General features: G+C 42.9%; 2 pseudogenes; both read left to right on the plus strand.

Annotated features, from left to right (window-relative positions):
* The first annotated feature begins 5,488 nt into the window (after positions 1-5,488).
* On the plus strand, positions 5,489-5,727 carry LOC139229513 (U2 spliceosomal RNA; annotated as a pseudogene).
* Positions 5,728-5,853: 126 nt separating this feature from the next.
* On the plus strand, positions 5,854-6,091 carry LOC139229492 (U2 spliceosomal RNA; annotated as a pseudogene).
* The last annotated feature ends 8,273 nt before the right edge of the window (positions 6,092-14,364 follow it).

Here is a 14,364-nt window from a genome sequence, read left to right on the forward strand (position 1 = left end):
ATGCAAGGCAAGTGTTCGTCTGGGATGCTTCCTTATTATTTGCCCAATAGAAAGGAAACACCAACTGGAACGGGAACCTGGCAGGTTTCTCAAGAGTCCAGGGCATCATGGATGCCATCAGTGCTCCACACATCAACACTAATACCTACAGGAAGAGAAAAGGATACCATTCCATAAATGTTCAGGTGGTTTCTGATCATAAAAATGTGGTTCTGCTCATTAATGGCCAATATCTATGGAATGCCCATGATGCTTTTCTTCTGCAACAGTCTATAGTGCCTGCATTGTTTGAAGGCCCTGACAGAACCAACAGATGGCTGTTGGGAGACCAGGGCTATCCTTTGTATCCAGGGCTCAAGACTCAAGATAGTAACCACCACAAAGCAGCAGGGCGCAACTATAAGACAGCATGAGTTGTCATCAAATATACCATAGGGATGTGGAAGCAACAATTTCATTGTTTAGACTGCCCAAATGGGGTGTTGTTCTACAGTCCACGCAAGATCTCCAGAATCATCACCATCTTCTGCAGGTTGCACAGTTTTGCCATCCAAAGAGAAGTGCCAATGTAGCATAATGGGCCTGCGGGTCCACAGAAAGAAGATAAGAAAGACAAGGAGGCCAACATGAAGGGAGCTAATATATAGACCGGAAGATTGGTCCAGTAGAGATAGTGCTGGCCTTAAACCTTTGGATGCAGAAGCAAGAGATTTCCCAGATAACACTCCAGCTACTTGTCCATTGATCTACGTGATGGGATCTTCCGTATTGCCCTCATTGGATACAGTTTGCAAAAAAGAAGAATGGGACACTTTTCCACTGCTGGTACATTCCTTTAGGGTGATACAGAAAGCCAGTGAATTAGCCTTTAATAATGAGCAGCAGCACTTTAAGAGCTGCTGGCATGCCCAATTTTGTGACTACCAACCAATCAGCTAGCAAGCTTGGCTCAATTTGCACGTTTTCATGCGAATAAAGAATTGGAAAGTTAAAGAAAATCTCTTAAAATTATAAACTCTATGCTTTGCAAATGGGCAACATAAGTTGTGGAGGGGAGCACATTCAATTCAGTTTAATCCCCATCTGCTTGCAAACTGCCAGCATAAAGGTATGTATTTTTGCTATACAGCAACAAGCGTAGCACATTAATTACATTTTTAGCATTTCCACAATGTGTTTTCAATGCAGAATACCTGAAGTAGCGTCAAATAAATAATGCTAAATCCAGGACTTATCATGGTACTAGGTTTAATTGCAAATCTGACTCCTAGTAGTATGATGGGCACCGCTGCAACCAAGCTTCATCCAGCTGTGTTTCAAACAGCAAGTTTTTTTTCTATTGGCACAGTAAAGTCAACATTAGCAAAGCTTAGTGTATAGCTGGGGTTTCACCTATTTTATCGTCTCTGGCCCTTCAACTTCAGTGTCTCATGTCTTTGTTTGAGTTCAATACATTGGAATGCGCCAGATGGGTGGACTAAGTGAAACTCCAAACCCAAGTTGGTTTTCGCAACCCAACCTAAAATAACTCATTCTCTGAATTAGGCTCACGTTGATGATATAGATTTCAGAAGGTTTCTATCTTTGAAAGGAGTGGTTGAGAACACAAAGACTCAAAGTAGCTGTGGATACAGTATCCTTTTCAACCCATGCTGTTTGTCCTTCATTGTCAATCTGGAGTGCAGTCAACTGCAGATTTTAAAAAGCTTTGTGCAAGTAATCAGCAACTTGTTTGAGCCTAAGGTCAATCCGGGGACCAACCCTTACGAAAGCAGACATGGGTTAACATTCTGAAACACTCCAGCAACTTTTTTAAAAATCCGAATTTAATGAATTTATCTCGTCGATTTGTCGGAATTCTCAAAAGTAGTCTTTTTTTAAAGATATTACCTCAACCGTATAATGCGTCAATCTTCTAGTTATTGTTAAGAACAGTCATTTGTTCGTACTGATGTTGTTCTATTGTCTACTGTGCAATAGCTGTCATGAAATGATATAATTAAACATGGATACATTTCCGTAAACCATGGCTTGTGCACCTCCTGCTGCTGCTTGAGGAATGGGACAGCGCAGTATCAAAAAGATAAAGTGAATGACTTCCCTATCACTTTGAAGGACAGCAGGACAACCACAGCAGTCAATTAGCCCATCCCCAATGTAGATTTCCAGTTCCAATGCCAGGCAGTCAGTTTTGATCGTAAAATGAAGACTTGTGACTCAGCCTGTTTTACATATCGTGGCAGTAATCCAGAAGCCAGCAGATAAAGCAAGGACATAATGAAAACATAGGACAGTAGAGTCATGACTTGTGCATCAGTAAATAGCGCATTTGATTTTTATTTTGTTTAATTCTCAGAATGCCACACCACAGTGCTCTTAAAGAACTCAGTGCTGTTCTTTTCCTGCTCCTTACCTGCCCTCTCCTGAAAATGCTGACTTATGCAGGGGTACAATACCAGACTCTGCTCAAATAACCACTTTTCACATGCAAGACTGGGCAGTGAAGTTAATCTAATTTATGCTGCATTCACAGTACGAGCTTAGCACTAACGCAAAGCAGTTTCGGCTATGCACCAATACTAAACACGTTTACCTCATCCTAATGCCCCGTGCATTCCAGTTTCTGAGGACGTAGAATGAGGAAATTGAAGAAGAGACCTGTGACACTGTATCTCCATTTCCTTTCCGCTTGACGCGCATTTGCAAAAGTATCCTCGGAATTGGCGGGAGTGTTTAAATGTTATGTTAATGGTGCAGGATGACATCATAGTTCTTTCTGCAGATTTTCCTGGGTTCCCACCCATCGTCCATCACAGAAGAGGCAAACCTTCGAGGTTGCCAGCTAGCCTCTTCAAATTGGAGAATCTGAAGCAACCTCTTTGGAACTGCAATAATGTACATTTTAAAGTTATTTAGGCCAGCAAAGAAGAATAACTGGGTGGGTAGTCACCTGGGCTGCTATTCTGACAGGAGCAGAACCCGCCAGGATTTGCACTTTCAAACTTGCGCAAACTTCCCTGCCCACAGGCTGGGAGGACCACCCATTCACAGGTGGCAATCCCACCTGGCACACAAGCAGCCCATGCGAACAACCCTAACCTCGAAATTCAGGTAGGTTCAGGTAGTTTCAAGTTGACCGGTATTCAAACACCCACGGTCCTCCTTTACTCTGGGATGAGAGGAGAAGGAATATTAACCCACAGAGTGTAAATCGGGTGTTGTGTCTCAAACTGACTCTGAAGCCATGCAGAGTGAGACTAGCTGCTCCTGGAAGTGTCACTCTGCTTTGCTCCCTTGCCTGACACCAGACCCTGAATATAGATTCAGTCTGTGTTTACGCTATAACTGCAGTATCATTAATACCCAGTTTCTTTCAGCGTTGTGTTTAATGATTTACTTGGCTAGTACGTTGCCTGCATTAATCAATAATGACATAATATTGACATCTAATACCATTATCATGCAAATATACCTTGAAATACCATTGCTGGTGAGAGGAATGGAAAATAAAACTTCAGTTACCAGTTATTGGATGGTGAAGTTTCTTTCAATAATATTTGTAATGAACGTGTGATGGCATTTATGTAAAATTCCTGCGTGCTATTTTAATGCATTTGTTAACCTATTTACTTGAAAGTGTTAACAAATGTATTAAAATAACGCACTGTGAAACTCCATTCAAAAATGGTAACATTTTCATTACAGCTATTGCTGACAGCATCGTCACCCCATGGATAAAATATGAAATGTTCACACAATGACCACTTGATCGGTACAAAACGACCAGTTGTAAATTGAATCTGATTGTATCTGGAGTGAATATTTTGAGCTATATATCAATAACGTGAAGTATTGGTGTTGGGAGCAATTTGAGTTGATGAATTAATATCATCCCAAGAAGCATACCATGTAATATTGAAGGTTATTGGCAATAGTGCAATAGAGTGTGTTGATACCACAGCACACTAAATAAACTCAGTGACAACATTGAACTAATAGTCACTTTCATAACCTCCCAAAGCAATGACAAATCAAAGGCAATATGCAGTGATATTTAAACAGACATTTTATGCATTGATCAATTGTATCTACCTGCTCCTATATTAGAAAAGCAATACTACATCTGAAATTATTCTGTTTCCCTGTCAGAACATATGTAATTCAGGTTGAATCTCAATGAACTTAACAATCAAATATAACAGAACAATCATTAACATTTCAGAATTCAATTGGAAAGGACATTTTATTAGTATTTTATGGCCAATCAATTCCACTAACCATCTGTACAATTATTTTACAGAATGTTGGTCTGGACTCACTCTGGAGACATTCTTTGAAACAAACAACATTGATAGCATTAAGGTAACAGGATATCACTATACTGATATTCTTGCTACTGGCCTCAGTCTTAAACTGAAGCTGACTGTCCCAACATTTTAAAGGGCTGCTATCTTAATGAAATATTGTTTAACAAGCCTATTTTCAATGGTTTCCAATTTTTAAAAAAATCATTCACTGGATGTGGGTGTCGCTGGCATGGACAGCATTTATTGCCCATTCCTATTTGAGAAGGTGGTGGTGATTCGCCTTCTTAAACCGCTGCAGTCCATGTGGTGAAGGTACTCCCACAGTGCTGTTAGGACGGGAGTTCCAGGATTTTGACCCAGCGATGATGAAGGAACAGCGATATATTTCATAGTCAGGATGATGTGTGACTTGGAGGGGAACTTGCAAGTGGTGGTGTTCCTATGCACCTGCTGCCCTTGTCCGTCCAAGTGGTAGAGGTTGAGGATTTGGGAGGTGCTGCCGAAGAAGCCTTAGCGAGTTACTGCAGTGCATCTTGTGGATGGTACACACAGCAGACATGGTGGAGGGAGTGAATGTTTAAGGTGGTGGATGAGGTGTCAATCAAGCGGCTGCTTTGTCCTGGATGGTGTCGAGCTTCTTGAGTGTTGTTTGAGCTGCACTTGTCCAGGCAAATAAACAAATTAGAGGCAAGAAAACATTTTGTCACGCAGTAGGTTGTTAGAGCATGGTATGCATTGTGCAGGGAGTGGGTGATGCAGTATCTTTTGAGGGAAAGGTGGATGAATATTTGTAGCAGATGAAGATCACCAGTGATTTGGCCTGTGGTCATCTGGCATAAATGGACAGTAGTGACATTAAAACGGCATTTGACCATTTACTGCCCCATTTACGCAGGCACTCTGGCTTCTGCCATTTTGGGAGGGGGCCATTTTGAATATGCAAATCAGGGTCTTATAACATGCATAGGATCCTGATTGCAATTTTGAGTTACAAATGGGTGGAGATGATTCTGAATTTTGCATTTTCGGGCATGAAATTGGGCACTCTGTCCAATCAACATGATAACTAGTCAGCCACTTGGAAACGGATATAGTTGCAATGAGTGATTGACGGCATCGTACAGTTTAACAGCAGAGTGACTTCAGCTTGGCCAAAAAAAAAAACATACAGGAGGTATGTTCTCGCTTCTCGGCCTTTTGGCTAAGATCATGCGTAACTGACCTAACAGGGGAGTAACCACCATAACCCCAAGGTGGTTCACCCTGGATCAGGAAGGTATATGCTTGCTTTTTTGGAAATAAGAGGTGGGTGGGGTGGCTTGACCCATCCACCTCCACGGAGGTGTGTGGGGTTGCTGACCCATCCACCTACATGGCACGAACCTGGTATTGCAGTACTTCCAGGAACGGTGCAGTGGCTCTCAGCCTTTTGGCTAAGAGCATTGGCGCAGAGTGATCCTTGATGTGTGCAAGGTGACCTCTGGTGTTTGTGATTTGACAAAGAATTGGAAAGATTGGATACGAATAAAAAAAAACATACAGGAGGTGGGTTTCTCGGCCTTTTGGCTAAGATCATGCGTAACTGACCTGACAGGGGAGTAACCATGACCCCAACGTGGTTCTCCCTGGATCAGGAAGGTGATTCTCCTATGCTTTTTGGAAATAGGAGGTGGGTGGGGTGGCTTAACCCATCCACCTCCACGGAGGTGTGTGGGGGGCCTGACCCATCCACCTCCATGGCACGAACCTGGTATTGCAGTACTTCCAGGAACGGTGCAGTGGCTCTAGGCCTTTTGGCTAAGAGCATTGGCGCAGAGTGATCCTTGATGTGTGCAAGGTGACCTCTGGCGTTTGTGATTTGACAAAGAATTGGAAAGATTGGCAACGAATTAAAAAAAAACATACCTCATTATGCACTAGTACTAGACTAGTAATATTTGACAATTGAAATTTGTTGTGGCCAGTTTATTTCTGTTAACATGTTCATTTTCTCCTCTAATGTTCCATCTGATTTTTTTGCCCATAGCTTTCCTCGTTTTAAAGCAGCAATTGATGCTGGGGTGCCATAGGAGGCAGTCCTCAAATAGATGGCTATTCCTCATGTGACCCTGGACAGTGAGTGTCGGAGAGCTATTTGACCAAGGGAGGAATGACTTCCTCATCTAGCTGACAATAAGGGACACCTGTACTGGTACCTTGGGCAAGTTCAGCTACCTCAACACAGACCAGTTACTGAACTTGGGATTTTTCTGGTTCACAAAATGAAATGCTGCACCATACATTGCAGTTACCAACTGAATCATTGAGTTTCGGGGAGGGGAAGAGGAAAGGATGCTTAACAATTATTAAAATATTACTATTCGTCACTGAATTATGAGCAGTACAATGAAAGAAAGAAAGGCTTGCATTCATATAGCGCCTTTCACGACCACCGGACGTTTCAAAGCGCTTTACAGCCAATGAAGTACTTTTGGAGAGTAGTCACTGTTGTAATGTGGGAAAGCAGTACTTCAAGCACTTGACTGCTTGACTTCAAGATTGCAAAGTCCTCATATCATTTCAGCTCATTTGTCTCAGAGGAACAAGATTAGTCTTTTATTCGGCGGGCTGCCAGATGGAGTGACAAACTGAAATGAGCCACCTTGGAAAGGGCTAACAGAGAGCAAATCCTTTCTGTAAATTGCTTTTACTAACAAATCACAGAGTAGCAAAATCGCAGCCTTGGAGATGTTGACAGCCCAGAGTCCATCCCACGCAGTATGTTGAGTTCAGCAGCACTGTTTAAAGAAAAGTGAGGGGAAAAAAATAATGCAATGATTTTAAACAACAACTTGTATTTATATAGCGCCTTTAACGTAGTGAAACGTCCCAAGGTGCTTCACAGGAGTATTATGATTATAAAAATAAATTGACACCAAGCTGCATAAGAAGAAATTACGGCAGATGACCAAAAGCTTGGTCAAAGAGGTAGGTTTTAAGGAGTGTCCAGAAGGAGGAAAGAGAGGTAGAGAGATGGAGAGGTTTAGGGAGGGAGTTCCAGAGCTTGGGGCCTAGGCAACCGGGGGCACGGCTGCCAATGGTTGAGCAGTTATAATCAAGGATGCTCAAGAGGGCAGAATTAGAGGAGTGCAGACGTCTCGAGGGGTTGTGGGGCTGGAGGAGATTACAGAGATAGGGAGGGGCGAGGCCATGGAGGGATTTGAAAACAAGGATGAGAATTTTGAAATCATAACCTTCAAGTGACTAGTAGGCTTTACGCCATTAACAAGATTTCTGTTTAATAATTCTATTGTTAGCCAGTTAACTCAGTAACCGGTTACTGTAACCAATGTAACCGGTTACTGTAACCAATACCTAATTAACAGTCATATTGTTGATAGATCACATCCTGGTAAAACCAAACATTGTGTACATGAACTTAAGGATGTATTATTGCATTAAATCTTCTGAAAAAAGGATTAAAAAAAACATTTGATTAGAAAATTCCTTCTAAAAAAAAATCACAGGTTGTTCAGTCCATTTCCTATCCCTTTAGTTTATATTATTTTCTCATCATGCTAGTTTTCTATGTTAGGCTTGGGTTATACACATGTTCTAGTGGTTAATCTTATAACATTTAATTGCACTGCACATGATGTGATTAACTGATTATTTGGTGGTTTTAAAATGAGGAGTAACTAGTGCGTAAAATTTCGGTGACTTTGAGAGCTTTAGTGATGCTTTGACGCACGATATCCTACAGGAAACCGAGACTATCCCTTTAAACAAGAATCTTGTGCTCTGACGTGCTTCTCATAATGAGATCCCAATCAGTGTAGGTTGCAAGATGCTGTCGGTACAACCAATGTATTTGTTTAGCTGACACCCAGTGATCGAGAATGCAAATTTCAGTGTATTTGATATATGGCAAGATACTTTGTAACACCCACAGAAACATCATGAAATGGGAGGGAGGGAGGGGAGAGGACAGAGCAGCAATGAATTCTTCCCATGAAAGGTTTATTAATTGACGAGACTATGATGAGGATAAGGTCAGGCTGATCACAATTAACCATGCTAAGATGTCGTTTTCAATTCACTGCACGAAAATGAATTCAAGTGGCTTGTAAAATACAACTGCTGACATCTATTCATGCAGCTATCTGGGGATACACAAATGACTTGCAGAAAGACAGGCATGTCACAGTTTGAGACAATTTCTATCAGTCCTCCCAAAGCAGCTAAAGGTCACAGTGACCCAGATAGCCAGCATTCTGTTGTCTGTGTACGGACTACTTCTAATGTCTTAGGTGTTGCGTCTGATATTTAACCCTTTGCCTCATTGGATGTCCCTTGCAGTTATCTATGTTATTATTTGATCATGTGGCACCTGCAAGCATAATGGTCTTTGAATTTCTATTGCTGAATATTGTATCAGAGTAAATATTTCATTTTTTTACAGTGCGCCTGAAAGAACTAATCCTGCCAAAAGGGTCGGTTTGTGTGTAAAAGTGAAGACCTTCAAGCAGTAAAGAAAGACTTCCATGGCCACCAGACGTCTCAAAGTGCTAACGTTAATATTCATGTCTCTAGATCTCCCTGGGTCAGTAACTCTTGATTTACGTGAATATTTCTGTCAAATTAATCAATGCATTCATTCCATTTGTAATATGACGAGGAGGTCCATAGGAGGCAGAGCTAAGTCTACATTGAAGATTGTAAAATTTTTCAAGACTTCTACAACGTTTTCTGCTACAATGTCACTGGGTCGGGATGTTTATTCTTCCGTAAAAGTGATAATGCTCAGGAAGTTCTTAGTCATTCCCCCTTCATCACAATCATTTACATCAGTGTGTGTTTTTTTAAATAATACAGTCGCAAGCAATATCATATTACAGGGACATTCTTTGGAATTCTGCAACATCCACTACCATTTGGTGATGAGATGCGCGTCTGTTTTAACAACAACAACAACTTATATTTATAGAGCGCATTTAACATAGCAAAACGTCTCAAGGCACTTAACAAGTGCGATATCAATAAAAACATTTTTGACACTGAGCCACATAAGGAGATATTAGGGCAGTTGACACAAATCTTGGTCAAAGAGGTAGAAACATAGAAACATAGAAAATAGGTGCAGGAGTAGGCCATTCAGCCCTTCTAGCCTGCACCGCCATTCAATGAGTTCATGGCTGAACATGCACTTCAGTACCCCCTTCCTGCTTTCTCGCCATACCCCTTGATCCCCCGAGTAGTAAGGACTTCATCTAACTCCCTTTTGAATATATTTAGTGAATTGGCCTCAACTACTTTCTGTGGTAGAGAATTCCACAGGTTCACCACTCTCTGGGTGAAGAAGTTTCTCCTCATCTCGGTCCTAAATGGCTTACCCCTTATCCTTAGACTGTGACCCCTGGTTCTGGACTTCCACAACATTGGGAACATTCATCCTGCATCTAACCTGTCTAAACCCGTCAGAATTTTAAACGTTTCCATGAGGTCCCCTCTCATTCTTCTGAACTCCAGTGAATACAAGCCCAGTTGATCCAGTCTTTCTTGATAGGTCAGTCCCACCATCCCGGGAATCAGTCTGGTGAATCTTCGCTGCACTCCCTCAATAGCAAGAATGTCCTTCCTCAAGTTAGGAGACCAAAACTGTACACAATACTCCAGGTGTGGCCTCACCAAGGCCCTGTACAACTGTAGCAACACCTCCCTGCCCCTGTACTCAAATCCCCTCGCTATGAAGGCCAACATGCCATTTGCTTTCTTAACCGCCTGCTGTACCTGCATGCCAACCTTCAATGACTGATGTACCATGACACCCAGGTCTCGTTGCACCTCCCCTTTTCCTAATCTGTCACCATTCAGATAATAGTCTGTCTCTCTGTTTTTACCACCAAAGTGGATAACTCACATTTATCCACATTATACTTCATCTGCCATGCATTTGCCCTTAATAGTAGGTTTTAAGGACCATCTTAAAGAAAGACTTGGATTCATATAGCACCTTTCATGACCACCAGACATCTCAAAGCACTTTACAGCCAATGAAGTACTTTGGGAGTGTAGTCACTGTTGTAATGTGGGAAACGTGGCAGCCAATTTTCACACAGCAAGCTCCCACAAACAGCAATGCAATAATGACCAGACAATTTGTTTTTGTTATGTTGACTGAGGGATAAATATTGGCCGGGACACCGGGGATAACTCCCCTGCTCTTCTTTGAAATAGTGCCACGGGATCTTTTACATCCACCTGAGAGAGCAGACAGGGCCTCGGTTTAACATCTCATCCAAAAGACAGCACCACCAACAGTGCAGCGCTCCATCAGCACTGTACTGGAGTGTCGGCTAAGATTTATGGTCTCAACTCCCTGGAGTGGGACTTGAACCCACAACCTTTTGACTCAAAGGCAAGTGTGCTACCCACTGAGCCACAGCTGACACATCTTAAAGGAGGAGAGAGGGGGGCGCGGATTAGGGAGGGGATTCCAGAGCTTTGGGCCAAGGCAGTTGAAAGCACGACCGCCAATGGCGGAGCGATTAAAATGGGGGATGTGCAAGAGGTCAGAATTGGAGGAGCGCAGAGATCGCGACGGGTTGTAGGGCGGAAGGACGCTACAGAGATAGAGAGGGGCGAGGTCATGGAGGGATTTGAAAACAAGGATGAGGATTTTAAAAGGGTTTCCAAGTTTGCTCACATGATGAGCTTTTGATTTTAATGATGTTTTAGTACAGAGCTGTCGATAGGCCCTTTTACTTCTGTTCTAGTTGCTGAAGTAACGCTTCCTCCTGACAGTGCTCTGTTGTTGTCTCTCACTGGAGCACAAAAGGCGAGGCTACAACACTGGTCCGATGTGGGCAACATCCCAAAGCTGAGCAGGCAGCGAGCCACAGCACAGGGACACACAGAGCAGCACGTCTGCCAAGGCCCCCCAGGTGAGGAGGAAGTAAGCCACAAGTGGCCCCAGAGCTGCCTCATGAACACCAGTGACTTACACACACAAACTATTTAAATGTTTACCTGTGCTGTTAGAACTCCAGGCTATAATTAACTCGGACTTTGTAATGGAAAAATAAAAATTAATTTTTCACCAGTACACCTATTAAAGTTTTCCCCGAGTGCAGCAACGTCGCTCCTGCTGTTAAACAGGCAACAGTGAGCACTCCAACGACTCAGTGAACAGCTGAGCTATACAGACCAGGAAGGCCTGCGTTTGATCCTTAGTCTGTGCCAACTTTGCTGATCTCATCTGGGTTGACAGTTGGGATATTAGAATTGACCTTCGCAGCCCTGAGCTTTTGCCGCTGGTGGGTATCTGGTTTCTTCTCCGTGATGTCAGCTGAGTCCATTTCTGCGAATGACCTGTCGAGGCTTCACGCTTGGGGTCACGTGAAGAATGACCACCTGTGCAAGAGACCAGATAGTGCCCATTGCACTGCAACCCAAGGAGCAGCTCTCTCAGGTGGACGTAAAAGATCCCAGGGCACTATTTCGAAGCAGGGGGAGTTATCCCCGGTGTCCTGGCCAATATTTATCCCTCAACCAACATAACAAAAACAGATTATCTGTCCATTATCACATTGCTGTTTGTGGGTGGGTGCTGCGCTCAAGTTGGCTGCCGTGTGACAACAGTGACTACACTTCAAAAATACTTCATTGGCTGTAAGGCACTTTGAGACGTCCAGTGGTCATGAAAGGCGCTATATAAATGCAAGTCTTCTTTATTTCTTTTCGTCAACACTTTGAGGAGGTGGGAATGGAAGGGGAGAAAATTGGAAGAAACAATTAAAAAGAGACAAAATGGATTTGTTTTTTCCTTGCCCGTCTGATATTAAACATTTTATCTAGCTTATGAAGCCATCATCTTCAGCCCCCGACTGCACCGACAATGCTCTAGCCTGGGTTCCATCAGATTCCCTGACTGCAGCTTCAGGCTAAGTGCAAATGTGTGAAACATTGGCCCACAGCGCTATCCCCAAGCTCAGCTTCTTTCCCACGTATAGTTATTTAACAATGCTGCTTCCTTTCACCTGAAACACTACCTGCCTCCACCCCTACTGCTCCCCCACTTTTGTCACAGCTTTGATCCATGCCTTTGGCCCATGTCCACACCCAAAGAGAGTGTCTCACCTCCATCACTCCATCTTTGCAAAGCTCCAGTGGATCCCCAATAAAATGATCTTTAGATCCTTCCGTTCCCTACCTAGCTACGCCCTATCCTATCTCAGCGACATCCTAAAGTCATATATCCTTGCTTATCTGCTTTTCCAACTCCAGTTTACTCCTTGTTCCCTGCTCCTTGTACTCCACTGTTGGGAACTACTCTTTCAGCCACCATTCATAAAAAGAACATAAGAATTAGGAGCAGGAGTAGGCCATTCGGCCCCTCGAGCCTGCTTCACAATTCAATAAGATCATGGCTGATCTTTGACCTCAACTCTACTTTCCTGCACAATTCCCATATTCCTTGATTCCCTTAATATCCAAAAATCTATCGATCTCTGTCTTGAGTATACTCAATGACTGAGCCTCCACAGCTCTCTGGGGTAGAGAAGTCCAAAGATTTACCACCCTCTGAGTGAAGACATTTCTTCTCATCTCAGTCCTAAATGGCTGACCCCTTATTCTGAGACTGTGACCCCTGGTTCTAGACCCCCCCCCCCAGGCAGGGGAAACATCCCCCTTGCATCTACCCTTATCCTGTAAGAATTTTGTATGTTTCAATGAAATCACCTCTCATTCTTCTAAACTCTAGAGAATATCGGCCTAGGCTACTCAATCTCCTCAATTCACCTACCTTCTGGAGATCCCTCCAGAAATTGCTCTGCCTTGCCACTACCCTCCCTAATTTCAAAAGCCTCCTAATAACCCTTCTTTTTGAGCATGCTTTACACTCCCTTTCCTTATCCTATCTGTTTCCTTTTTTCCTTTCTGCTTGTTTTCTGTCACTCTGTAAAGCCCTCCGAGACAGAATTCTGAGTTGCAATTTATTGTATATTAAACCCATTCCACTTTGCATTGTACATCATTTTATTTTGCATTATAAACAATTAACTGCAACTTTATTCATTTAGGTATCAGTAACCGTTTCACTGCAATTAGAATTACAGTACTCAAGTGTTACTGTGCAATTTCTCTTAGATCAGTGTGTCTAATTGTGACAGATTATTTCCCTATTCACAAATTGTCACAAAGTTTATTGTATTTTGAAAAATTATAACTAAGCAATGATAATCTAAAGCAGTCATTTATAATCATTGCTGTTTGTGGAATATTGCTCTGCACAAATAGGCTGCTGTGTTTGTCTTCATAACAGTGTACTTCAAAAGCGATTCATTGGCTGTAAAATGCCTGGGGACATCCTGTGGATGTGAAAGGTGCTATGTAAATGCAATTGCTTTCTTTTCTTTCTTTAGACACATTGGACAATGTTTACCCAAAGCATAGAGTTTGTTTACTTCCTGTTCATACATTGAGGCGTTTCCTGCATAAGTATGCAATGTAATTGTATTTGCACCATATTTTCCTATGTGAGAAGTGCTTTCGGATGTTTCTGAGAGGCATGAGGCATGATGAGAGGCTATGTAAATCCATGTTCTATCTTTCTTACACCTTACAGATCTTTCAGTGGCTGGCCATAAGTGTAATGTATGCACCTGCGAGTATGCTCACAGGTTTGTTCACAAAACTTAATAAAACCCCAGCCAGATGGGTTCAGGGGATCGACGATGAGGCAGGTGGTTGTGAGTCTGTTGGATGAACTGGTAATGCGTAGTGTGATTGTTAAACCTTTGCTAATAAGCCATCATCATCACCTTAGGCAGTCCCTCGAAATCGAAGAAGACTTGCTTCCACTCCAAAAGTGAGTTCTCAGGTGACTGAACAGTCCAATATGGGAATTACAGTCTCTGTCGCAGGCGGGACAGACAGTCGTTGGAGGAAAGGGTGGGTGGGGAGTCTGGTTTGCCGCACGCTCCTTCCGCTGCCTGCGCTTGTTTCCTGCATGCTCTCGGCGATGAGACTCGAGGTGCTCAGCGCCCTCCCAGATGCTCTTCCTCCACCTAGGGTG

Source organism: Pristiophorus japonicus, chromosome 18 (assembly GCF_044704955.1).
Source record: "Pristiophorus japonicus isolate sPriJap1 chromosome 18, sPriJap1.hap1, whole genome shotgun sequence".
Classification (NCBI taxonomy): Eukaryota; Metazoa; Chordata; class Chondrichthyes; family Pristiophoridae; genus Pristiophorus; species Pristiophorus japonicus.